We start from the raw sequence: 25,671 nt of genomic DNA, 5'->3' as shown, positions 1-25,671 counted from the left end.
TAAGGACGAAGAACAAAATATCTCAATTGACAGGTTGAAACCCGCAACACGCTAGGATGCATATTTAGAAGTAGATCCCTCACAAAGGATGCCAGTAGAAGTGACATTGGAAAAACGCCCTTATAAAAAAACACGTTCGGGCAGACAGGTAAAATGGCCTGCCCATTTAAGAGACTTTGTCTCTACATAAAACAAACAAACAAAAAAAAACAATCCTCTCACAACATTCAATTAAAAGTACTCTGTATTTTGAGGGGTAGTGTTGTAGGGGACTAAAAATTAGAGGACACCGGGGAGGAGTAATCTGCCCCTGCTCTAGTGCTGGTTTGTTTTTCCCTTTGGTCACGGGCAGACGTGTTGCCTTTTCCCTCTCAAGAAGAGGAGAAACTTCGTTCCACCACGAGGTGAGCTCTGAGAACTTTTTCCACCAGTCGGTGAGTCTTATCGAACTGTCGCTATTGTATTGTGTTTTATTGTTGTTTAAATGTTTGTCAGTGTATAATAAATGTGTAAACGTAATTGGGCAATTCATATATTTTTGGTTTAGTTAAAACTAACACAGCCATTTTTTCTTGATCTCTTGTAGTGCTCAACACTACTTGTTTTCAAACCGAACAAACATTTTACATTAAATAAAAACACTAAAAACTTATCCTCTCAGGTAGAAAAGAAACTTTTCTTGTCTTGGATAACATTTATTTGTTAAATATATGTTTGTTGACCACTTTTTGTACCTCTGTGGATTGTAAAACAAACCCTAAAGATTATATACATAGGGTTATTTAGTTCTTTCCCATTGCAAGAACCGTGACATCAGTATCGGAAATTGGCCCTGGGCACCCCCTGGTAAGGGCGCCCCAGGCTATTCGCAATAAACTAACTCCTTCTCAAAGAGAGAAGACAAAAACTGGGAAGCAGGACCCCTAGAACTACACAGAACTAGCACTACACCGCAATCAACAGAGGTCAGGTCATTACAGGAATGGTCTAATCTCTGTTGATTTTGGGGGTCGAGGATAAAAACCCCTAACCGGAAAGTTTAGTACTACTAATTTTTTATTTTAATCTCCGCAAGGGAATCAATTTTACCTGTCCTGGGGCGGGTATTCTTTTTGTTTAATTATATAACAAAATAATGACCCTACGGGTCACGTGTCGTATAGCTATTTATAAATTGAAGAGTTTTGTTGTCGTTGATTTTCAATCGAAAGGAAAAAAAGTGAAATAAAAATCAGAATAAAAAAGGACTCCTGGGTAAAGTCGAGCAGGTAAACTAAACTAGTTACAATATACAAGTATGCTAAAATCTCCGATGAACTTTGATAAGTCCTCTAAAAAAGAAAGTAGAGAAAGTCAATCGTTATGTTGCTTTCTGTCTCTTGCAGTAGTTAGCTGTCACACGTGGCTACTTGCACTAAATAATTGACGTCAACACTTTTTTTTTCTTTTGACGTGATTTCTTTAAAGAAAACTCCCATTTTTGACATAATTTCACGATGAATTAGATTAAAACAAATAAATAAAACATACCGGGTTCTATTTTTTTTTTTTTTTTTTACTGAAGAAGACCCTCGTATGTCTTTAGTAGGTTTATCTTTACGTGGACTATTTCATTGAAGACATAAATAAAAAAAAAAAAACAAATTCGCCGGAAAATCTTCATAACACATTATGAAACGGCGTCGTTAATTGGCTAAAAGTTTCCTTGTCGTATTTGTTTTGTTATATTTTTATTTATTTTTGTTTTGCGAAAAATAGTTCTACAGGACCGTTTTTTATTTAGACAATTTGTTTAAATAATATCGTCACGAAATATTTAAAATAAGAGATGATTTTGTTTGGTAAATATTATTTGTATAAAAAAATTAAAAGTGTGATGTTTTTGTTTTTATTATCGATAGAAAATAAGTTGACGGTCTTGACCTAGATGGCTGAGAGAGCCAATCGGATTCCAGCTTTTATTTGTGTGCGGGGTTTTCAGCGCAATCACATGTGCACAGGCCGATTTCTGACTGTTCTCTTACTTGACGAGGTACGTATGACTTCTTTGATGTCGTTCTCCTTCCCGACTGGTAGGCATTTCTCAGCTCTTAGCTCACATTTTTTTTTTATATCGAATACCAACTTCACGACTTAAAGTCTAGTCGGATTTCTTAAAAGTAAACTCGCAGCTGTTGGATCTCTGAACAAAATCGTAATTTCCCCCATCTGTTTGCCACTAGTCTATCTCTATTTGACGTGTATAGGCACACACTCACACAATCTGTTGGGACCTACGCCTTTTTCTTAATATCTGTAATGGATTTCTTTTTCTGAAAGGAGTATTTTTTTTAATTAGAAACCGATATAGATATTTTAAACTTTTATTCTTCTAGTTCATTAAGTATTAATACCGATCTAACTTCAAGATAATTTATATAATTTTCATACATATGTTGTTACTACCTCTGCTCCATGGACACAATCTATTATTTACATCTTGTTTAGTCCGGGTATATCCAATGTTTAAAAATAAAAAGACGATCGTTAAAGGCATTTTTTTTTTTTTTAGCTTTCTAATGCTTAAAAAAATACATCAATATGTAGTTATGTCCGTCATAGAGAATATAAAAAACTTAACATTTGATTTTTTTTCTTCCCAATCTGGATACGACGGCATCTACATTTTCTTGATAGAATATAAGATATACTCGATCTTTTTAATCTTAGATTATCTTCATTCAGCCCCCACCTCTTTTATAAGTCCATGTTTTATAGTGTTTGTAGATTTTTGCTGTAAACCGAGATTACAGTAAAGGTCGATTAAAAACATTGCTTGTTGTAGTCTATGTAACCACTGTATACGTTTTCGACAATTATTGAAAAAAAAAAAAAAAATACTACATAACTGACGTTTTTTTTCTTTAATTGTCAAGATGATCTATTTTTATATTATTTCTGTACTTCAAACTATTTTTATTTTTTTTCGTTTTAATACGATCGATTTTTAAAAAATATATATTTAACGTACAATTTTTTTTAAAACTCTTTATTAAATACAATTATTCTTTACAGAACAAAGTCTGACCACAAAGTGGAGGCCAAAAGGTGTAAATAACACATTTAGGACGGATTTCTTACGGACGCAGTACAGTAAGTATAACCCTTTTTATTTAATACAAGGGATGTGATTTAAACTGGGTTTATAATCTTGTATAAAAAAATTCAAGGGGAGAAATCCTGCCGAAACAACAAAAAAGTGGACACGTCGACAAGCCTGGCTGCGTCATCAATTTTTGCCTCTTGACTTGGCATTCCACGTCGTCTCGTTATTTTTATTTTTTCGATTTCAGGAGGTGGGGGGTTCTGGTTTGTTTAATTGATATTCATTTACATTAAATATTATTTATTGTTGTTGACGTGTCTAACGAACCGTGCTGTCATCTTTGCCCCTCCCTCTTATTTATTTACTTCGTTTTTCTCCCCTTCACACTTTTTTTTTTTAAATTTACTTCTTGATGTAAGTAAAACCCATTTACTGTTAGTTGAATTGCCACATCACAAGGTGCACTTCACTTCGATCACTGACTATAAATACTTTTATTTTTATTTCTTTTTTCATATTGAACTTGATAATTTATTTTTGATACTTTATAATAATTTATTTTCTTATTGGATTATTTTGACATTTTAGTTGCTGTACGGTTTCAGCGTCCCAAATTCTCTTTCCAAAAGAGACCCCCCCCCACACACGTTGCGATCATTCGATTTTTAGTTTTAAGATTACTTTGTAATTTAAGATGGATCAAAGTAAAAATATAAAGATCCGATTTTTAATGTCGATTCTTTGTAAGGGAACTTAGCATTTTGTTTTCAAACTTTAATATTTGAAAGGAAAAGAGGTATTTTTACGAGAGTACCCAAGCGTAGTATAAATACCCCCCCCCCCCAACCTCCCCATGTTAAGAACGGCTTTCGGAATAAACACCCTTTGCAGGTTGGACAAGTGCACACTGCACATTGACCAAAATTACCAAAATAGAAAATTAATAAGGAGAGAAAAAGGACCCTTAATCCTGGATCTATATGTAAAAGAATTTGAACAATCGATTTTGGTGCTAATGCAGATTGCAGAGAGTGATATCCGCGCTATTTTTTAAATCGTATCTCCAAGTTTAATTAAAGTTTTTTAAATTTTTTTTTTTTTTATTCAATTGTAAGGTTAAAGTACAGAATAGGTACAAAACACCCTCCCCATGTTAAGAATGGCTTTTTAAATAATAACGTTATTTCGGCATGGATCACTCTCTGCATGGAGTACCTCGATGTTAAATCTTTATGAATGTTTGAAATTTTGCAATACTAAATCATATTGCACGTTCATATGGATGTCGTTTATCATTTTTATTTAAATATATTTAGGATGCTGAAAACGTACGCAATATTTTTCTATTTGTTTTTGTTTTGTATGTGTTTGCACTGATGTTACCGTGCTATTTTTAAAAAAATAGTATTTTCAAGTTTTACTATCCTTTATTATTAAATTGTGAGGTGAAAGTACAGAATAGTTACAAAACACCTTCCCCTCCAATGCTAAGAATGGCTTTCCAAAACGTTATTTCAGTACGGTAACATAAGTGCCCCCATATATATATAAATTTTTCTTCCAGACTTTGATTGATCTAAAAAAATAATCTAACAGCTTTATAAATCAATTATCGCATCTAAAATAAAAATGAAGGTATTTTCGTAGTATACGGGCCGTGCTGAAATAATAACGTTATTTAGAAACCCATTTTTAACACGAAGAGAAGGGGTGGGCGTGGGGTTGTAACTATTCTGTACTTTCACTAAAATACCGTAAAAAATTTTTTTAACTTTAAAGAGCCTATCTAAAAAAAAAAAAAAAGCTCGATCCATATTCTATATACGTATCAGAGTGAATTTCGAACATTTCCTTGTATAATTTTTGTCAATGGAGGGAGGGGTTGGAAAACGCAAGAGTTGTTAATTTTTTTTTTTTTTAATTACTTTTACTAGTTTAAAACTACATATCTAAAATTTAAATTAGTTTATAATAAATGGAATCCTCATGAATCACTGAAATGACCTCTTCATAAAAATGTACGGTTTATTTGCCAACTCTAAAAAACAACAACAAAAAAAAAAAACAACAAAAACAAACTAGTGCGTTGACTTGTCAATTGGTAACTTTACTACGTGGACACAAATCTACAGCGATGTTGACTACTGTTGCCCCTCCCCTACTCTGTATGGATTTTTAACCTCATGACTTGTAAACAGTCAATTTTTTAATGATATTCATCGTGCAATATTTTGCTTATTCTATTATTTATTTTATTTATTTAGTTTAATATACTCGAATGGATTCATCGTCGGATTCACATTTTTAGAAACCTTCATCATAAATTCGAATTCGGTGCTTCTGCTTCTGCAGATGACAGACTGTTGTTCTCTGAATTAATGCTATTATTTATAAACCAATTCTTAACATGGGAATTAGGGAATTGTTAACTATTCTCTACTTTAATCTAATAACTTAATAAACAAATTCAATTTTTATGGTATCTTAAATTGAAAATATCTCCCCCCCCCTCCAAAGCACAATCCGTAAACTTCAGAAGTACTTAAATTTAACAAGCGAAACTTAAGCAAAGTGTGTGTAATGTGCATCTATGTTACCGTGCGGAAGTAATAACGTTATAATTTAGAAACCCATTCTTAACATGGGGAGGGTGTTTTGTAACGATTCCGTACTTTCACCTAACAGTTTAAACAAAAATATCGTTAAAATTGAATTTAATTCGAAAATACTATTTAAAAAAAACAGCGCGGTAACACACATACATAAGCATCATATACAGAGCAACTTGCTTTTTTGTTTTGATTGATATGCCAAATAAGTTACTCTGCCTCACCCTGTTAGTGGCTTAGAAAGGCCACTGGGGAGACAAGCAAGCAAAAAAACAAAAAAAAAAAAAAAAAAAAAACTGAAGCTTGCTTGCCAAGACATATATAATGTAGGCAAATTTGAGCATATTTTATTTGTTTGAAAATGTAGGTTCTTTTTTTACCAATTGTCATAAAATCTTATCCATATTATAGTATTATAATTTTCAAAATTCCTGCAAATTTTCATGTTTTATCCCATAGAGCCAAAAATATGAGCATTTCAATATTCAATTTGGCTACGAGTATATATATATATATATATATATATATATATATTACAAACACACACACGCACACACACCAATTTTATAAGTTCCAAATCTCAGCAACTATTGATCAGAATTTAACAAATGAAGGTTCGTTGGAAAGGTAATGACCTGAATTGTGTAGTTGGCTATATGACATTTGCTCTTAAGGTCGTAATTAAGGGGATGATCCATTATCCAAAGACTTTTTGGCACATTTTACAGCCATAAAATGTTTCAATCATATTCATTTGTTTTCCTATAAATTACAAAATATGATATTTCTCCTAAACCTCTGGCCTTGGAGGGGAGACTAAAACTTGCTATGGTTTCAAATGATTTGAAACAACAGCAAGGGGATACTTTATTCCAAATATTTCTCATATCTCCCCTTCTTGGTTTTCATACATAAAGTAAATTGCAGTGTATAAAGATTATTTGATACTTGTGCTATTCATAATCGTACCCTATTTTCAAAAGATAGGAGATATAACATGAGAAATATTTGAAATTAAGTCTCCCTTTGTTATTTCAGATCATTTGAAACCATAGCAAGTTTTAGTCTCTCCTCCATCAAGGCAAGAGGTTTTGGGTGTGTGTGTGTGAATATGTGTATATATATATATATATATATATATATATATATATATATATATATATATTAGTGTGTATGTGAGACGTAGACCGTTACAGGGGAAAAAAAAAAACAGTTAAACCACGATGTCAGTAATATAAGATTACATATAAGTGAAGACCTTGACCTTTTGGCTCAAACACTTCATCTTTTCTATCCTCAGTAAGCGAAGGAGAAATACTTCTAGACTGAGGCAATTTAAATTTTTGTACCAAATTAGAATGCCCCTTTTGGGGAGCTGGATTTTCCGCTTATAAAACCGACTGTGTCTAACTTTGTCCTCGTGCGAAGGCAAGCAAACAGGGACATGTCTCTGTTGTCAGGGCTCTTAAGGGCAAAGTTGTGTATAAAGTCGTTATCTATGGGGACGGGTGTATATCTGTCTCCCCAAAAGGGGTATCCTGGATGAGACAAAAATTAATTTTGCCTCAGTCAAGTATCCCTCTTTCTTCAATGAAGACAGAACAGATGCTACACTTTGCATTTTTTGCACAAAGCATAAAAAACTTTACATTTTAAACAAATTAGGCACACTATACTCTGATCTAAACCTGTAGGTCAAGAAACAGCCGACATGTTGGCTTGAGATTTTCCATATAACTTCAATATTATTAAGGTTATTGTTCTATAATTACGTTGATCGCTAACAGGACTTACCAACAAAAGTAGCCTGCATCTAATTCGGATCTATTATATAGGACGGGTAAAACTAATTCACCGAACAGAAGTTTTGCACAACACTTATGTTACAAGGCAAAGATCAAAATCAAGGTATGATTTAAGCCATATGTCTAAAATCAGTACTTATGCATTTGTTACTGTGCTGAAATAATAACGTTATTTAGAAAACCATTCTTACCATAGGGAGTTTTTTTTTTAAAACTCTTTTGTATTTTCACATAACAATTTAATAATAAAAAAGATATAAAACTTGAATTTAATTTGGAAATAATATTTTAAAAAAAATAGCACGGTAACATAAGTGCATAAGCATCCTAAAATCATTATTCCAATTTTGATCCATATCCATTATATAATTTAAATTCCAGAAAATGTCTAAAATTTAAGCTTAACGAATCTTGAAAAATTGAAATTAAAATAATCTTAATTACTGTACAATGACTATGGATCAAATTCAATGCAAATCTGAAATATTTGAATTTTCAAATGGGAGATTGTGCTCCCCCCCCCGTTTTTTTTTTTTTTTTTTTTTTTTTTTTTTTTTTTTTAACCTTACTTCTAAGAAACTGAAATTTGGGGAATATTTATTGATATAGTTAAAATTCCACAAAAAGTCTAATTTCTGAGCTTCTATGAAGGGGAAGGGCTGTATTTTACCCTTTACGCATCGCACGCAGCCTTGTCCCCAAATTTATAATGATTGGTTAATCAGTTCAGGAGTGAATCCTGTACATATGTATAAACATGCCTAACTTTATAAAATTGTGTGTCAAAAGTAAACCCTACCAAGACGTGAATTTACTTAGGTATTTTTTATTACCTAACCCAAAGTAGTAGACCCTCCCCCTCAAATCTCACTATGTTAAAAACGGCTCTCGAGGTTAAGGTGTTTATTCCGAAAGCTGTTCTTAACATGGGGAGGTTGGGTGTTTATACTATGCTGGGACCCAGCATCCTCGATTTAATCTTATGGGTGCGTTTCTTTTTTTTCTTTTTTTTTTTTTGTAACTTAAAACTATTCTTGACATTTTTATCCCCTTAAAAGGGGCCAACTTTTCATTTTATATCTGTTTACTGTTAGTCATGTGTCAATTATGTACCCGACGACTGTCATGTCTTTCTCCCTACTATACACACATCACCATAACCACGTAGACACTTGTCACCCCCCCCTTCCTCCAAAGTAAACACCACCTGATTGTTTATCGAAAATAACTGATAGTGATCACTCATCGAACATTCTACTGATGCCCTTATATATTTACTTTTTTTTTTTTTAAGCAAAATCGTAAATAAAACGAGTATATATTTTTGAGTGAATTCTTTGTTTTTGATACCTAAAAAAAAAAATCTGATGACGTGTCCGTCTTGCTTAGAGCAGCAGCATTGAGCAACTTAATTTTTAAGATCAAGCATTTTGATTTTTCAGTTTTTGTAAATGAATATTAATGTATTTTATCTTTACGAAAATGAGCCCCCCCCCCCTCCCTCAAATATCCATTTTGGGGATTATATTTATTTAAAAAAAGAATTAAAACTTCAACTAATTGCTTCGTCTGCTCTTTGCTATTATTCGTGTGTGGCGTCATTCTTGACGAAACTAAAGAAAAAAAAATACTCAATTCGCTTTTATCCATTTTATAAAACATTTTTGAAAACTAAAGTATATTGTCTGTAGTGAATAAATAACTATGAAATGTAACGAAATATTTTTAACCACTGTTACAAAAACTTAGCTATGGCTAAATCCAGTGGAAGTTCTTTTTACCAACTTTTTTCTCTTTACTCATATCGCAATATGTAGTATCATCATCATCATCATCATCAATAATAAACTGTTCTTGTTCAGAATTAACCCGATACAAAATTTAAAAAAAAAAAAAAACGAAAAAATTTGTATCTGTGTGGAAACAAAAAATGATACTTGTGCATTTTTGGTACCGTGCTAAAATATTTTGAAAGCCATTCTTAACATGGAGAGGGGGAGTGTTTTGTAACTATTCTATGCTTCTGCCTAACAATTTAATAATAAAAGATATCGTGAAATTTGAATTCAACCTGAAAAAATTGGTACTAGTACAGAGAGTGATCCGATCCGGACGTACATAATAACGTTATTTAAAAAGCCGTTCTTAACATGGGGAGGGGAGGATGTTTTGTACCTATTCTATACTTCAACCTTACAATTGAATAAAAAAAAAACATCATAAAACATTAATTAAACTTGGAAATACGATTTAAAAAATAGCGTGGATCTGCAGTCTGCACTAGCACCAAAAAATTATTTAAAAAATAGCGCGGTACCAAAAATGCATAAGCACCCCCAAAAATATATTTAAAAAATTGCGTACATTTATCGGGTAGTTTTATTTTTGACTAAGAAAATCATTTTTAAGCGATTGATATGTAATAAGGCATTGCAACAAAAATCTGCTAAGTATAAATTATTGTTGAGTTATCTCTTTTTGTTTCTTGACATTTTTTTTTCTTCAAAATGGCGAGCTAGAAAGTCATTCTTCGGATATTAATGAAATTGAATTTTATTTAAAAATAAAGCTACTCGCTCAGTTTACGTGACATTTGGAATATAATTTCGTTTCTTTATGTGTGTGTCACGCAGATTTTTCTTTTTTATCAGTACGTTAGCGAATTTGATCGTACACGTGAAAATTAGACCAGAAAATTGTCATTTTTGTGGGCAATTTGAACCGAGGTTCAATTTTATAATTCTTTACATAAGGACAGGCAACACATAAAAATCAAGTTAAAACATTTTAATTTTCAACAAGTTTTTAATTTTTTTTATTTATTTAACCGTTCATTAAAAAAACAAAACTCCCATCTCTTAATTAGAAACTCCTGAACTTGAGTTATGTGCCCTTAGCCTCATTTCAACTTGTTTATAAAAATGACAACTATACTTTTCCTGGCTATTTTTCATTTTGGTTTTTCGCATGTACGATGAAAGTGGCTATAATTTACTGTTTTTTAATTGCTCAAGTAATTAGTACTTTAGGAGTAATTCAAAACTAATTCCACTCTGAATAATTGGCGTGTAGTTTTACCTTAGTTGAAAGATATTTTGAATTTAAGTAAATTGACTTACGGATTCCCCTTCAGAATTTGAAATATTCCGTCTTAAAGTATCTGCATTTTTTTAATGTGAATAAAGGTGCTTGTGAGGAGTCAACACCTAGAGGGGTGCAGTTTTTATGAAGTCGGTTCAGAGTATTGTTGGAAAATTTCGAGTCTCTCTGAAATTGCCGAAGCAATTTACAATTTGAAAGCCGCGAAAAAATGGCAGACGACACTAAGCATGCGAAGGATTAGATTAGGGTTATATAAAATGTTGAAAAACTTCCTTTATGGAGGGAGTAGCTTTCAAATCGTAAATTGTTTCGGTAATTTCCGTGACTGACTGTATTATTTGACCTTTTGGCTAGGAGCGAGGTGTAGTATTTGTTCTGACTAACTTCTTTTCTTTTAGTAAAGGAGAAATCCTTCTAGACTGCTGCATTTTATTTGCCACAATCTGAAGTGTCCTTTTGGGTCAGATGGATTTTAGACATATTAAAACCGATTTTGTGTCTAACTTTGCTCTCTTCGGGCGGTGCGTGCTAGTGCTGTTGCTGTCTGTCTGTGCTGCTTAGCTGCTACGCCGTCAGTACTACGAACTAAATTCGTAAGTACTGAAATCCTCCATTATTCGCAAGTAACGGAAAAATATAAAGATCAAAGATTCCTGTCCTGTACTGACCTTGTTTACGTGTCAAACAAACTGTTCATTATCGCATATCTACTTAGCCTGCGCTACTGCCCGGGTGTCTTACTTTTTAAAAATTTACCAAAACATTTTTAATAGGATTTTAACAATAAATTAAATTATTAAACGAAATTGTTTATAAATGCTAATTTTGTTGTGGTAATATAATCTAGGTGCTTATTCAAATTGGCACTTATGTCGGCAATTAACAGTAAAGAAAATACAGAAGTGTATGGACGTACTCGTTACAAAACGAAGATGTCATATTTCAAAAATTACATAAATCGATCAAGTAGTTTTATTTAAAACTAATAAGAAAATCAACATTTACGATTTTTAGCGACTTTACTACTAAACTGCATTGAGCATAAGACTTTGATTTGAGCCCCCCCCCTTTTTTATTTCATCGAATTTAATCATGGCCAACGAAAACAGTCGTAAAATTTGATTTGCTTGAATTAAAATAAAACAACAAAAAAATTACTTGATCAAATTACGTGATTTTTGGGATATTTCATCTTCGTTCCGTGACTGGTACATACAGACTTTTCTGTATTTTCTTTACTTTTAATTGCCGCCAGAAGTGCCAATGTGAATAAGCACCGTAATCTATTTATAAAGTGATTATAACTTCAAAACTTTCAGTCTTACATAAGGATTTTAAAATGAGAAATAACTTTTTGGCTAGGAGGAGCAACGTGTAGTATATTTCTTGATACTTAATCTTATGTTCAAAGTCAGTGAGTGTGACAGACTGAAAAAGAAACCCTTCTGGACTGAGGCGTTTTAATTTTTTGACCTCTTTTGGTTAACTGGATTTATCCACATTAAAAAAACGACTTTGTGTCTAAGATTGTCCTCGTTGGGAGGTAAGTAAATACTAGGAACTTTCAATTTGATAGTTTAAATGCTTCCAAATTCCTTTTGAATTTCAAAGAGTCACAATTTTTTTTTGTATCTTTTTACGAAAGTACTCAGCGTATAGTATAAACACCTCCAACCTCCCCATGTTAAGAACGGTTTCCGAGGTTGTGGGTGGTTATTTCCGAAAACTGTTCTTAACATGGGGGTGGGGGGTTATATTACGCTGAGTATTGTCGTAAAAAAAAAGTACTAATTTTTTTTAAAACTGTAACATTTAAAATGGCTGACTTGTTTTAAAAAGAAACCGAAATGCAGTGTGGAGGATTTAATTTCGCGATTAATTTTTTTTTTAATAGGATATCAAGTTATTTTTTGGTATTTTATTTCAGTTTATTCGATTAAAAGCAAACGTAAAATAAGTCGCGTAGCGGGTAGAAAGACAGACACAAGTTGTTGCACAATGTTGTTAATATAAAGATTAAATGGGTGATGGATGGGCTATTTGAGACGCCATTTAAGTAATTTATGACTCCTTTTAGACGGAAAAAAGGCAGCATTTGTAGTCATGACGAGCTGTTGTAAGCCACGAATTATTTCTCTTTGCCTTTAAAAAGAAAACATTAAACCTTCTATTCGTTCATTTAATATTCATATGTTCATAACGCTTACAAAAACAAACAAAAACCTCTGTTCTCAAATAATACTGCTCGAGAATGTTTACACTGTGTCTGTCCGATGTTTATCGATTGCCTTCACCTTTGTTGTTTGCTCATCGGGTTGGGTGCTTATATAGATCAGCCCCCATGGCTACCCATATTAACTGCGTTAACGAATGAGAACAGTGGAAGGGCGACCATATAGATAGACGCACTGAAACCTGGGTTCCTGCAGTGTAAAACGAAAAAAATCACTTGCTGATTTATGGCATTTATACGCACTTAATTTTCTTCAATTCTTGGCTTTGAGGTAAAGGATACTAACCTACGAGAGTGACTTTGTGACTGGGTTCGAATCTCCCAACCAGCAATAATCATTTCCTATATTGATGATTGCAGAAGCATGAAACACTAGTGTCTATAGGTATAAAAATAATTAATATTTATTTGAATATATATATATATATATATATTATTTACTTTTATTATTTTTTTTTTTAAAAGGATAGCATGGAATGGTCGGTCAATTTTTTGTCCGCATAAAATGCAACAATTTACAAAAGAACATTCTGAACTTAGACACGACACACACACACACATATATATATATATATATAGCGATACTTCTGCAGTTTATTAGATAGAATTTTCTAAGTTATATTAAATTTTGACGGTATCTTTTGTTTATTAAATTTTTAGATGAAAGTGCAAAAAAGTTACTCCCCCCCCTCACCATATTAAGAATGGGTTTCTAAATGACCATACTGTTTCAGCACCATCTGTAAATTGCAGGAATACAAAAAAACAAAGGCAGACAAATGAAGCAACTAACATAAAATAGCAAAATAATAAAAAAATAATCCACCTACATAAATACATCCGTAGAAAATGCATTACAAAGTAAGTTTGTGTTTTCTGTTTTTCGCTTTCCCTTTCAGGAATTTGAGTTTGTGCGGTCTTTCATTCATTCAACAACTCATCACATTTTAGCGAGCCAATACGGACAGCCATTGGGGGCTGATCTATATAAGCATCGAAGAATATATACAATTTTAGTTTTAATCAACGCCACCATTGTGTCAACAAAACTTTAACGGAAAAAATATGGTTATTTTTATAATTTTTAAGTTAAAATGGTAGCTTGAAAATTATGAACTTGAATTAATGTTTTCCTTAGCTAGCTTCATTCTCGACTTGTTTATGAAGGTGTCGAATTTGCATTTTGTTGTTTCATATGTATTATGAAACTTTATATATGGTAGCTTCCTTCAGTCTTTACAGACTATAGAAATTAACTGTAAGGGTGCATGTGGAATTTTTGTGGCAAGAGTTGCGCAATCTCCAACCACACCTCTCCTGAGTCGGCATTGTTAAATACCAGTGGCATGTGGAGGTTCAGCACGACTGGAAACAATGCTGAGATAAGTGGAGAGCACATATAGCACCTAGAATTCCCAAATGGTCACCCATCTGATACTAGCCAGGCTCAGTGTTGCTTAACTTTAGTGATCTGACGAGAACAAGTGTATCAACATGATAATGGTGTGTGTGCATATATATATATATATATATATATATATATATATACACATACATATATATATATATGCACATTAAAACACAGTTCAAGTAAGAAGTTTGAAAGTAATACCCAAAACAATTTCACTCTAAATAATTTGACTAAAATAGGAATTGAAGAACGTTAATTGAAGCAATGAATTAATGTCTATTCAGCAGTTAAAAATTCATTAAAAATCAATTCTCATGTTAAAGTCAAAAATGATTTTGAAATGTTAGAATTTATTTATGAAAAAAATTTAATGTTTGTATTTAATATATCAATTAGTTTTAAATTTTTTGTTCTGAACTGAATTTTCTGTATATAAAAAGTAAAAAAGAAAAACTGTTTCATGCAAGACCTAACAGTTGGTCAAATTCTAACTGTCATATAATTGAGGGTGTAAAAAGACAAGAACCTCAAAATTGCATTTTAATGTATCTAGTTCACTAAACATGTCGATTCCATTTTAGCAAACTTGAATAAATTATGTTGCTATATGGGATCCTGCAAGAATCAGTATCAGCCCTTGGTTCCATGAAAATATGGAGATCTTTAATGTGCAGAAGTCTTGCATTTGCCCCCTTTCCTTTGCTTTTCTAGATTACACTCTGCCAATCTAAACATGTATCTGGTGTTCACCCTTGGAAGAACAAGAAGTTCACATCACCAAGTATGCAGACTCGATTAAGTGGATTAGAAAACTTCATCAGCTCGAAGAAACAGCCAGTGAGATTGGTTAATGCTAGCAGAAATGATCAGCTACAAAACAAATCAGCTACAACCAAGGAAAAATTAAGCTGAAATATAAAGTCCATTTGTACACCTTGACAGCAATGTCTAATCAGTAAAGAAGCTATCAAAATCTGTAAAGACAAGGCTCGGAGTGTCGTTGAACTTTGACCATTTGGAAGTCTCCCCTTTCTGATACTTTTTAAGGCCATGGTGGAATTTTACTCTATGGCTCGACAGCTTGAATATTGATCAAATGTCAAAAAAAAAAAAAGCATCAATTGACCAAATGTATGCAATAATGTTCGGATTGGACATCAACCAGGGTAATAACTTGATCAGGAAAATATGGATACCTTATCTCATCTTCATCTTACTAAGAGATAGAGAAAGGTTTTGTGGATCATTTAGAGATGAATTATGTGATCAATCAGATGAATGGAGATCATCCAAGAATACTTAAAACATAAATAACAAAAATATAAGAATGAGTTTCAGTCCATGTAAAAGCAGTTAAAGTTCATTGAGGCTTTGTTTGTTAAATGATTGCAATCTCTTTGGCATTTCGTGCATGTTTTGTGTCACTGAATTGCATTGTGTTGAGGTGTTTCAATTGATGCTCACATTCTCAGTACTTAATTGTGATGACTCTGTGAGGATAACAGGTTCTATTTGATCTGGATACAAAATTGGTTGAGAGGTCTTCAGGTGATTCTGAAGGATTATTAACAACGGTGATCTCTGCCTGAGTATTCATGGATGCTATACTTGTGATTAGAACTAAAGTGAGTTTGGGTGAACATAATTGATAGCATTAGGCCACACAACCTTACAGAACCGCAAGCTGTGGGCTCATTAGAATGGATGAATATGAGCTCAGTTGGACAAATGGAGACCACCTAACAATGCCTGAAACATAAACAAAAATATGAGAAGTGTGTACACTCGTTGATCATTCTTGGCTATGTAAGCCAGAATTTGAAATATATGCTTGTAATACAAATTAATGTACAACTCCTTAAATACGAAATAAATATTTGAAAATATTAAGAAATGATTATTCATTTATTTGGATTCTTTAGACTATTGTTCTTGAGTATTAATTGCACAACGTCCTGGTCGATATAACCTCCGACCTTCTTCAGGTTTATCTTGTCAAACTTTGAAATCTGCACAAATTTTTGAATAAAGATTTCCGACAATTTTGAATAAAATTTTTTTAGATGAGGTGCACCTAAAGAAAATCATAGATTACATTGACCAAAACATTGTGATAACACTCAAGATGAGAACAGTAGTCGGAAACATCTAAATAATATGAATAACAATCCTTATCTCAAAAATTCACAACCGTAATTAAGAACTGAGTCCTAACATGTTTTACCAAAAAAATATAAATTGATCTGGCCCTGAATGACTTGAAAACTTATACTAACTTTCATCACTCTGAGAACATAGATTCGCAAACTTTGAAAATAATGCCAGTTTGGAATTTTAAAAAATGGTAAAAAGTTATTGGGATGATTTGGTTATTTTGGACTACTGTTCTCATCTGGAGTTATTTTAACGTTTCAGTTGATGTAACCTCCGATCTTCTTCAGATAAATATGAATCCTCATCTCAAACATTGATACATGATAAAAATTAAATAACGCCATTTTTCTTTTATGAAAGCATATGCATTTATTTTTTTAATTAAATTTTTTTTTTAATTTCAACTGTTGCATCTATTATTGTAATGTCTTTTAAATTTCCCTTTATGCCTCTCAAAATAGTTTATATCGTGTAGAATTTCATAGTGTATAGTTAAAATATTTGCATAAAGTTTTGAAGTTAATTTTAAGTGAATCATAGATAATTAATTGCGTCACCTTTTCAAATCCTTGATTGATTTGATGAGACCATAGATTAGTTAAAACCTAGTTTGAAAAACTTCTTTCAGTCCATGAGAAATTTCTCATGCTTTTCGAACACCTGTTCCATAAAGAAAATCCAATGCAGTAAAAACAACCAAACCGATTCAAATTTGACCTGTTCACAATTAAGTCAAGGTCTAGTGTTTGAACTACAGAATGAAAATCTTTGAAACGATTAAGACTTATCATTTTCATGAAGCTATTCTAAATGTCAAAAGCAATTTCTTAATGTCTTGATTTTTAATCTTAGTTTTATTTTTATGCAAGTTATCAAATTGCTGTAAACTTAGTAATTATAAAATTAGTTGAGAATCGCACTTCCATGAATTAATGCCATTTGCAACTACTAGAAGGACTCAAAAAGATGAGCGTTTTATTATTTCTAGTCAACTCACAAATGTGACTGTTTCACTCTCTCAACGTTAAGCTCTGATCTTTATTTTAAAAAGAATTACTTCCTGTCTTCTTCCCCCCTCCCCACTTGTACACATTATTTTTTACTTAGTTGAAAACTGATTGAAGTTACTTTTCTGAATTTTTGAGATGGAGATTGATTATTCGTATTATTTGGATTCTTCGAACTACTGTTCTCATCTTGAGTGTTATTTTCGCGTTTCGGTCGGTGTAACCTCCAACATTCTCCAAGTTTATCTGCAAGGCCCCATGATGTAGTGGCTAAAGTACTTGGTAAAATTTGGTTGTAAAAGTTACTCTTCTGTAGGTTGACGGTTCAATCCTCAGTGCGGGTGACACTCAAAATACAATTGTGAATTACTTAGGACTTCTACCCAGTCATGATTGACAGAACAACAACATGCTACCTTCATGGATTAAATTTGAAATTTCATGCAGGTATCTGAGTTCAAGAGTTTGACAAGATGCATCTAAAAATGGTCAGAAATTCTGTGGATCGAATGTTGCAAAAATAACACTCAAGATGAGAATAATAGTCTGAAGAATCATAATAATTCTGATTGTTTAGGAGGAAAGTGTGTGAATATATATATATATATATATATATATATATATATATATATTATTACATACACACACTAAGGGCATGTATTCCCACCACGGTTCGGAAATACATCTGCATTAAAAACATTTTTTTGCCATTCTTGCTTATTAGTGATTTTGTTTATACTGCTTTAAGCAATTCCATTTTAAGTATTTTCTTAATTCAACTCTTAAAAAAAGTGTGCAGAATATTTACAATATTAACACAATATGAATATACTAGCGGGGGTACCTGGCGTTGCCCGAGTGTTTCTTTCCGGGACGGGGGGGGGGGGTTAAAAAATGTTATGGTAGGTAAGTAGGAAGGATCAAACCCGGAGTCATGAGTAAAAGTAGGAAAATAAAGTGTGAAAAAAAAACAAAAAAAAACATCTGCAACGTTAACAGTTCGGCCACCAAGAAAAGTCCATTCCAGTTGTTTAGGAAAAAAACAAAAACAAAAAAAAACGACTACGGTAGGTCGGCGCGAACGTGAAAATATAATGTGAATTGTCCAGCACGCTAACCACTACGCTACAGAGCACTGCAGCTTAGTTTAGTGATTTTAAATAACTTCACATGAAAGAACTACGAAGCCAAACCGGTGTTCTCTTCTCAACTGTTCCTTGTGAACGATCCCCAAACGGTGTTAAGTGGTGGCAGGGGGAGGAGGAATTTATTAGAGAGAAAATATTTTACCACTTCCATTGATCTTAACCGATTTTGGCCGTGACTTCTCAGCAGAAAAAGTATAGAAATCTAAGATGATCGAGGAATTTGAGAAATAATAAGCCTATAACACACCTCAGATATTGTTCTGCCGTTTGTGCATATTATATTTGCATGAAATATCTTTATTTTTAATCCTATTAATGTCAAAATCAGACGGGGAAAAAATGAGTTCATTTTATTTATATAGAGAAGAGATAAACGAAATTTTAAATATTTCACTCAATAGTTCCTAAAAAAATTTCTTAATTTCTTTGTGTTTTTACCATTTATAAATTCATCTGGAGGAATAAATAAACTAGCAGAAACCTGTAGAAATTTCATGGTGCTTTCTGCATTATTCTGTACAATTTACTGTTAATAACATTCTTTTAAAATAATGTCTCCCAGTGTCAATACTGTTAAAAAAAAAATCCTTCTCGTGAAAATAATCAACTAGATATTAAAGCGAATGTTTCTTGAATTAAAATTGGAACAATTTATTTTATTTTTTTAATAAATATTCTGTTGTACCATAATAAATCTCCCAAATCAAAACAAATGTAACTTTTTTTTTTTTTTTTTTAATTATTGAAAACTGTACTGTTTTAGTTGACGTGATGATAAAATTAGATTTTGAAACAATTCATTTTGAAAGGAATAAAGTAAGAATTTTTTTTTTTTTACCTTAATGACGTCAGATTAATCGCCCTATTACAATATACACACTAACATGGAATATCTTTGCATGTAGATTAAAGTCTAATAGATAAACAAAAAAAATAAAAAAACCCAGCTACAATGGATACAAAATTTGATCAACATTTTGCATAAAGTAGATCTTTAAAATACATGAGTAAAATTAGTCCAACTCTATATGTTGTTCTCTATGTTTGTTCCAGATCTAAGGTATGTAAAACAGATGCTCATAATACATATTTTAAAACTATTGTTATCCAAGGTATTTGGATGACTATTTCCTTTTGATTAAAGGAGGCGTAACGTTATCATAGTCTGTTTGTGCTTTACATCCATAACAAAAGAAATGTGACATTTTACTTTTATAATTTAAATTCTAGAAATATAAAAATAGAAATCTCAGGTGTTCCGGTCTTGGAGCAGGAGTATACAGAAGTTTCTATTGATTCCTGGAAATCACTACCACTGTGAGGATGGGAAATTAGACTATGTACTGAAATTGTATGGTGCTTGTCCAGAATTCAACATAAAAAATTTGATTTTTGGAATATGGTATTTTCATTCGGGGGGGGGGGCGTTATGATATATGTACCTGCCATGGAATGAAAATACCATATTCCAAAAATCACAAATTGATCAAATAGTTTAAGAAAATCACATTTTCATGAAGAAGCAAGGATAGTGTCTCACTCCGACATTTTAATAAAGGAAGACAACTCGATTTGAACTACTGAGATCAAAATCAGCCTTAAAATGGCTATGATATACTATTAATTGCTGAAAATCATAAGTCATTTTCATATAAAAACAACTATTTGATCAATTTAAGTGATTTTTGGAATATGGCATTTTTATTCTGATTTTTTTCTGTATTTTTTTTTTATTTGTTAAATTTTGGACAACAACCAAATGTATTTCCACAAATGCCCCCCCCCCTCCTTGTACTCTCCCACCTAATCAATGCTGAAAACCTCCTCGAATCCCATCCTCAAAAATGAATATAGTAAAATAAATACTTAGTAAAACAATATAATTATGTGTCGGGAGAATATAGGATTCATTATTAAATTGAGAAACACTGAGCATTCTTGCTTGTATACGTATGAGTGTTTTCTCTTGTTACTCTTATTGTTATATATATATATATGTGTGTGTGTGTGTGCCAAAAAATGTTCTTAGCAGTTTGAAGCACGCCAGCTCCTCAAATAGTTGTCTTTGATTAACGATATGCTAGCTACTTACTTACCAAGCTGATCTGAGCATTAAACCTACATTCTATTTCAGGGTTAACTATTTTCCACCCTTATTCGCTTGTCCCAATCAACAGCCCTTCTCTGAAACTTCACAAATGCGTGGTCGGTCTTTTTTTTTTTTTCTTTTTTTCCGTAATGCTTTATCTCGGGATATAGTCTAATTCAATTATCTTTTTATAAGAAACTTTTACAGATGTGAAAAAGAAATACTCGAAAAAAAAAAAAAAATCCTAAAATTTCATTATTTTCTTAAACTTATATTTAAACAGAATTTTCAAAGTTAAATTTTAATTACAGTATTGTTTGGTCATTAAACTATTCAGTAAACCAAATTGTTATAAAATATAACCAAATTTGTGTGTGTATATATATATATATATATATATATATATATATATATATTAGTCGCTTTCGATGATTGGATGATCACTGAAACTGCAGTAAAATGTAAAGATAAATCGTATGCCCTACCTGCCGTTGTCTGAGAGTATTTTTACTTTCATTTTTTTTTCTGTATTGTATCATTTGCTTTCCCCCTCCTCTCCTATTTTTTTTTAAATAATAGTTTAAAAATTAAATTTAATCGTTTGATCATTAAATTTTAATTGAATTGTTATAAAATTATGACTAATTTTGTTCATAAAATTATAACTAATTTTCTTTTTGTTTCGATCTCTATTCATAAAATGATTGAATATAGCTAGAAATAACTTTCGATTCAACCATTTAAATGCTTCCAAATTCCTTTTAAATTTCAAAGGGTCACAAAATAATTCATTTTTTTTTTTTTTTTTAAATTTATTTTTGAAAAGCATGACCAACAGATTAAATGGTTGGCTTGAAATGCATTCTGGTGAATTTAATTTCATAATTTAGTTATTTCTAAAAATGGGATTTAAAATTTTTAATACTTTTTGTCTTTTTGATTTCAATAAATAATTGATTAGTAATAAAAACAAATTATTAGTCACATAGAAGTGAAAAAACTTTGTTCAGTATCACTTTTGTGGTTTTCATTCAATTGCTGATTTTTTAACTTGTAACTGAACGGATCTGTTGGATTATGGATAGTTCAGGGGAATGTAGAACCATTGTGATTGACATTTCAATGGCATTTCTGGTCTTCTACCAGTGTTTTTTTTTTTTTTTTAATTTTATATATTTTGAGCGATTATCAAGATTCCAAAGATGGCAGTTTCATATCCACCATTTTGTTCTCATTCTAATGTAACACATAGTAACCTTCAAATCCAATATAAACAAGTTCTTGTTGAGTCGGTCCCCATAAATGATCAAATTATACTCAATTTGCACCGTTAGTGATTGCTGCAATACCAACTTGCATTCATTAACCTTTATTGAGTGGTCTTTGGGAGTTGATACATGGTTACTCCCAAGTTAAAAAAAACAACAAAAAAAAACATGTGACACTACTGTTGTTTCAAACTAAATAAACGCCTTAAAATAAGTTAAAACATCGAAAACTTATCCAGTTAGAGAAATGATCTGATTTTGTCTTAGGTAACATTTGTTATAAATTTATTTTTTAATCATATTTTCATTTTATCTATACTACAAAATGCTCAACTTCAGGACTATGGTCTTAGTCTTCATATTATCAGATCTATTATTTTTGCATGTAACTCTGGATGGTATTGCCTCAGTCTCTTTCCCTATCAATGCTGATATTCCTTGGGACTCTATTCTAGGCCCAATGCTGTTTCTTCTCATCCATTTCCCTAGGCTCAGATGGAATCTGTAGCTAATCTAGAAGTTGACTTTGATTTAGTTGTTGGTGATATGAAATGGTTTGTTTGTATTTTGCTAAGACTCGATTGTCTTTCAATCGTAGGCATGTCTTTTCCTTCCTTCTTTATTTTTATAAAAAAATTTCATTTTTAGCGATTAATTGGAATTCGTAGGCATTATAACAAATCTTGCAAGTTTGAACTGTTGAATTATATCCCTTTGTTTCTTGAGATTGTTTTCAAAATGACAACGTGAGACAATCTCTCCTCAGTTACTCCATAAAATTTTATTTTCTTATTTAAAAATAAAAGTATTTGATTAAGTTGTGATTTTTGGAATATCACAGGTATGTATATCACAGATTTTTCTTTCTTTTTTTTTTAATATAGGGAGAATTCTCAACAAGAACTTTTCTTTTTTTTACCTATCTGCATATTATGCGAGCAACAATACTGCTTGTGTGTCGACTATATAGACTATAAATCGATAAAGTTATTATTTAGGTTAAACGTATTTGACACTCTGGCAATGTTGGATAGTAGTTATTTATAATTCCATGCTGTCTGATAAAATGTATGAATCAGTTTTTTTTTTATTTTATAATACACTGAAGTTTTTTTCTTTTTATTAGAAGTTGGAAAACTCACAACGGTTCATTGTGAAAACAAATTTAATATAACCATAGCGTGTGATAAATATTTGGCCAGTTGTTGTATCTACTTAGTAGTGACAATAAACATCAAGGACATATTAATGTGATAATAATAGAAATTGCAGAGTTAAAACATTGTCTACTTCTGCAGTCTGTAGACCATACTGAAATAATGTTATTTAGAAATCCATTTTTAACATGGGAAGTTTTAACTATTCTGTATTTTCACCTTAAAATTTAACAAAAGATGGCATAAAAATTTAATTTAACTTGAAAATCTTATCTAAAAAAAAAAAAATGGTATGGGCTGTAAACTGCAGAGGTATCAAAATTTCATAGGATAAGTGAATCTTTAATGAGGGGTTTGTTTCTAGAACAATAATCTTTGATATATTAAAGGCCTTCGACAGTGTGTGGTACAAAGAGTTGCTTCACAAATTTGTTGACTATAGAATATCTGGGAATGTCTTTGCAATCATCGAATCCTTTCTCTCAGATAGGCTTGCACAAGTAGCTTTTGATGGGCAATGGTTACAGGCACGTAGAATCAATGCCGACGTGACTCAAGGATCTATACTCGGAATAACCCTCATACTGATCTTTATTTATGATATGCTAAATTATATCCTGAGATCATTTGACATCTATGCATTGGTGACCATGATCTTGCTGATTCTTTCTTTGGACCTGGGGAAAAATTGCTTTCTTACATCTAAAAACGTTGCTTTACTCCTTTCACCACCAATGCTCGGATATCTATTTTGCTCCAGTCAAAATAAGCAGCTTGCTCCTTGAAGAACTCCTGCTTTGATAGTCTCTTAAAACTGATGCTCACCTGAGGCCTAAAATGAGAAACGCATGTTCAATAAGTATCGGATTCCAAATCTAATCCTCTATATGGTGAATGCATCAAAAGTTGGAATACTATTGTCATGTATGGGGAGGTGTCTTTGTATTCTTTCCTGTCTTCAGGGCTCTACATTGCGAGTGAAACAGTCGCATTTTTGAGTGATTTTTCAAAGTGGCGACTAGAAATAATGAAACACTTATCTTTTGGCGATTGTATTTCTTGCACTGACAATCTTCCAAAGCTCACTACTGAGTGAAAAATATCTTCAACTTCTTTTTTTTTTATAAAATGAAACAAAAAGATAAATTATTTAAACAATAAAAGTTTAATAGAACAATATACTCTTTTTTTTTTTTTTTTTTATACGAAGGCTAGTTAAAAAAAAAAAAAAACCCTGAAGAAATTAGAATGTTTATACCTTCAAGTATTAACTTAAAATTTGTTGTATATTTAGAATTACTTATAAAAAAACATATACAGAAAAATCTTCATGATGTACATACTTGTCATGAAATGAACATGTCATATTCCAAAAATCATGTGGATTTGGATAGTAACTTTTCTATTTGGCTAGTAAATGAAAATATTTAGTTGTCTAAGGTCAGCTAAAGATAAATTTGTCCGTGGAGCCCTGGAATACAAAATAAAGTTTGAATTTTAGGTGGGACAGGGGTGTCTTCTTTTTCCTACCACCCCTTTCTCGCAGAAGAGACATTACCAGTTTCTACTTTTATCTTTATTTTCATGAAAAGTGCTTGACTTAGCGTCAATGTTGGTTCCTCCTAAGTGACTTGTTTTGCTATCACATTGAAAAAAAGATGTCTAGCGTCAGGCAGAATTTCTACGGACAGTGCTACTTTACAAGGGTTTCCCAACCGAAACGCATTACTGCTTGATTACAACTTGGTCATCTTCAAATCCAAGGTCAACAAATTGTCCCATAAATAGAAATCTGTTCATATCGTTTATTCATGTTAGTATTTCCAGTGTTCTTCCTATTTTGGCTGAAAATTGTTTTTATCTGATTAAACATTATCCTTGAGTGGATAGTTGCCTTGATAGGTGGTAGCCAAATAGTTAAAAAAAAATTTTTTAATTAATTTTTTTTTCCCATATTTAATAACATTTATGATTTAAAATGATGATAAACACTCAAGTATATATATATATATATATATATATATATATATATATATATATATATATATATAGGGAGGTTAAAGGAAGAGAATAAAATCAATTCTTTAAGGGGAGATAATTATCTGGATAATACAAAGCTCAACAAAATTGTATTGAAGCTTATTTAGAATTAAAAATAAAACTTTACTGGAGAATAGGTGCCTCAATCCCTCTACCTTTCGCATTCTACGCAAGCGCTCTACCATTTAGCTAATTTCCCTTCTATATAATATATATACATATATATATTTCCCCAAAACCTCTGGCCTTGATGGAGGGGTAGACTAAAACTTACTGTTATAGTTCTAAATGATCTGAAATAACAGCAAGGGGAGACTGAAGTCCAAATGTTTCTTGTGTTATATCTCCCTTCTTTTGGAAATAGGCTATGATTATCTCCAGTATCAAATAATCTTTATATACTGTGAAATTTACTTTATGTATGAAAACCAAAGAGGAGAGATATAACATATGAGAAATATTTGGAATCAATCTCCCCTTGCTTTTATTTCATATCATTTGAAACCATATCAGCAAGTTTTAGTCTTCCCTCCATCAAGGCCAGAGGTTTTGGGAGAATATCA

At 31.7% G+C, this 25,671-nt stretch overlaps 1 protein-coding gene across 4 annotated transcripts in view; it reads left to right on the top strand.

The window, feature by feature from the left end:
- The first annotated feature begins 323 nt into the window (after window positions 1–323).
- The window catches only part of LOC145297579 (vigilin-like), a 97,933-nt gene continuing 72,585 nt past the window's right edge, over window positions 324–25,671 (top strand). Inside the window, exons 1-3 of one of the 4 annotated variants that reach the window (XM_080143611.1) lie at window positions 324–404; window positions 1,902–2,032; window positions 3,055–3,132. The gene's annotated coding sequence lies outside the window, so the exon portion shown is untranslated. Of the gene's footprint in view, window positions 405–1,901; window positions 2,296–3,054; window positions 3,133–25,671 lie in introns of those variants that run through there. The other 3 variants (XM_080143621.1, XM_080143630.1, XM_080143638.1) reach the window with 3 other exon arrangements.

This window comes from Euprymna scolopes, chromosome 2 (genome assembly GCF_053919585.1).
Source record: "Euprymna scolopes isolate OS-2025 chromosome 2, ASM5391958v1, whole genome shotgun sequence".
In the NCBI taxonomy this organism is placed as follows: Eukaryota; Metazoa; Mollusca; class Cephalopoda; order Sepiida; family Sepiolidae; genus Euprymna; species Euprymna scolopes.
The sequence above is the reverse complement of the archived record's forward strand: the minus strand, read 5'-3'. Positions and strand labels throughout refer to the sequence as shown.